This window comes from Grammomys surdaster, unplaced genomic scaffold, assembly GCF_004785775.1.
Source record: "Grammomys surdaster isolate TR1022 unplaced genomic scaffold, NIH_TR_1.0 226, whole genome shotgun sequence".
Taxonomy (NCBI): Eukaryota; Metazoa; Chordata; class Mammalia; order Rodentia; family Muridae; genus Grammomys; species Grammomys surdaster.
Genome location: NW_021604671.1, coordinates 2,409,645 through 2,413,081, shown reverse-complemented (window position 1 = coordinate 2,413,081; position 3,437 = coordinate 2,409,645).

The following is a 3,437-nucleotide window of genomic DNA, read 5'->3' as shown; positions in this document are numbered from 1 at the left end:
TAGTATAATATAAGTATACTAAGTATACTAAGTATAATAGTATAATAGTAATAAGAGGAAGAAGAATCCCAGACCAGGAACTATTTTCAACAAGATCATAGAAGAAAATTTGCCTAATCTAAACAGATACCTATAAAGGTACAAGATGCAAATGGAACACCAAATAAAGTGAACCCACAAAAAAGTCCCCTTGGCATGTAATAAAAACACTAAACATAGCAAAGAAAAAATATTAAGAGGAGCGAGGAAAACAGGCCAAGCAATATATAAAAACAGACCTATTAGAATTACACTTGACTTCTCAAAGGAGACTAAAAATGAGAAGGGCCTAGATAAATGTCCTAGAGATTCTAAGAAACCACATATGCCCGCCTAGCCTACTACTTTTAGCAAAACTTTCCATAGATGGAGAAAATAATATATTCCATGAGAAACTCAAATTTAAACAATATCTATATTCAAATGCAGCTATATAAAAGATATTAGAAAGAAAAATCTAACACAGAATTTAACTATGTCAAAGAAAACACAGTAAATAATCTTTTGTTTTGTTTTGTTTTGTTTTGTTTTTCGAGACAGGGTTTCTCTGTGTAGCCCTGGCTGTCCTGGATCTCATTCTGTAGACTAGGCTGGCCACAAACTCAGAAATCTGCCTGCCTCTGCCTCCCAAGTGCTGGGATTAAAGGTGTACGCCACCACTGCCGGCAACAGCCTACTTTTAATAAGGGTTCTTAAATGATTTGGCTTCCCTTCTATCTCACCACCCACCAGAGGTAGTGGAAAAGAAAGGTTATTAGTATATGGGGGAAGTGGACCTGTTTAGATATTGTTCTTTGGAGCAAATCCAATCTGTGTTGTCAGGAAATCACAGGAATCAACAGCAGCAGATCAATCTATTTGCAAACACTCCATGAATATATTAGGAATCCAGTTCAGTAGTGTTGGGATAGCAAACACAAATCAGCAGCAGTGGCACAACCTAGCAAAAACAGCCAGGACTCCTCTGAATCTGCACAGGTGAGCAGGACCAACCAGAACCAACCAGCAGAGACACAAGGGGAAGTTCTCTGCCATGATTCTCTCAATGAAGTGAAGATCAGCACAGACTGGACAACAGCAAAGCATGACACAGCTAGCTATGCAAGCTCTGTCACTGTTGGCTGGGTCCCTATTTACACTCCCTCCAAACATCACATCTTCCCACGATCTTGCCTCACCACATGAGTCTGTCTTAGCAAAAGTCCACGTGAGTCTGACATCATTTTGCCATTAAGCTTGAGTCTGTGGCAAGAAGCTGCCAGAACACCACCAGAAGTTTTTTTGGTACATTTTTTTTTCTACAAAGTCACAACAAATGGAGCTCAGCAATGCAATGTGAGGCAAACCAATGAATGTGTGTTGTTAGTAAAGAATCTCTCATCATGCATCCTTTCATGTACATGCTTCAGCAAAATATCCTTTCACCTGAAGTGTCTGCTTCAAGAAAACAGTCCTTCATATGTCTGCCCCAACAAAACACCATCCAACAAAACTGTGCGCCACCACCGCCCGGCAAAACTGACTTTCTAAAGAAACCAAAATTTCCACTTCAGTAGTTCATAACATTAAGTGCCTATATAACAAAACTGGAGAGATTACATACTAGTAAGTTAACAGAACACCTGAAAATTCTAGAGCAAAAAGAATATATTCAAGAGGAGTGGATGGCAAGAAGTATCAAAATGAGAGCTGAATAAATAAAAAGGAAACAAAGAGAATAATAGAAAGAATCAATAACACCAAGAGTTAGTCCTTTAAGAAAAATCAATAAGATTATCAAAAGCCTTATCAAAACTAACTAAAAGATGAAGGATGTCTAAATTAAGAAAATCAGAAATAAAATGGGAACCATAACAATAGACACCAAGGAAATCCAGAGAATCATAAGGACATAGATTAAAAACATGTACTCCATGAGCTTAGACAGTCTAAAAAAATAGATAATTTTCTCAATAGATACCACTTACCAAAGTTAAATCAAGATGAATAATGCAAATAGATCTATAACTCCTAGTCAAATATAGTCATTAAAAGTCTCCTAAACAAAAATAGCCCATGAACAGATGGTTTAGGGCAGAATTTTACCAAATTTTCAAATAGTTAATGCCAGTACTCCTCAAAGAATTCCACAACATAGAATCACAAAAAAAAACAAAATTGCCCAATTCATTGTATGAGATCACAGTTACCCTGATCCTCAAACCACGTATTCAACAAAGAGAATTATAGACCAATATTCCTATGAACATAGATGTAAAAATACTCAATAAAATATCTGCATCCAAATCTAAGAACTCATCAACAAAATTATCCATCAAGACTAAGCAGGCTTCATCTCAGGGACGCATGGATGGTTCAATATATGAAGATCAGTACATGTAATCTACAATATAAACAAACTGAAACAAAGACACGAGGTCATTTCATTAGATACAGAAAAATCCAACACCCCTTCGTATCAAAAGTCCTGAAGAGATTAGAGATACTGGAGACATACCCCAACACAGAAAAAGCAATTTACAGAAAGTCTAGAGCCACATTAAATAAAATGGAGTGAAATGAAAAAATTCCATTAAAATCAGGAACGAGACAAGGTTGTTCACTTTCTCCAGATCTCTTCGATGTAGTTCTTGAAGTTTTAACTAGAGCTATAATACAGCTAAAGGAAAGCAAGGGGATTTGAATTGGAAAGGAATAAATTAAAGCATAATTATTTGCAGATGATATGATGGTAAAGTGACCTGAAAAATTCTACCAGGGAACACCTACAGCTGATAAACACTTTTAGCAAAGAGGCTGGATACAAGATGAACTCAAAAGAAAAAAAAAGTAACTCTCCTATATACAAATGACAAACTGAGAGAGAAATCAGAGAAACACCACCTTTCACAATAGTCTCAAATAGTGTAAAATACCATGGGGTAACTTTAACCAAGTAAGTGAAAGACCTGTATAATAAAACTTCAATTTTTTTAAGTATGAAATTGTAAAAGATATCAGAAGATGGAAAGATCTCCCATGGCAACTCATACCGGCAAGGATGCAGAGCAAGGGGAACACTCCTCCGTTCTTGTGGTAGTACAAACATGTACTGCCACTATGTGGGACTGTAAAATCCTGGGTGTCCAGCCATGCCCCCAAAACCCAGAGACCTAGCATAAAGCCCTCGCTAGGTCACGAGACTAACAGGTCTCTGCCTCAAAATTTACGTATTACCTGAAGCCCCGCCCACTTCCAAAATATAAACAAACCCTTTCCGACATGTTTCGGGAAAGCTCCACACCACCCAAACCCGCCGTCTGTTAATAAATCAACACATCTTAAATCTCCACATGTCTCCTGTATTCCGGATTCGTGTAAGTCAAGACTCCCACACACCCCTGTCCTTGCCGGGTGGG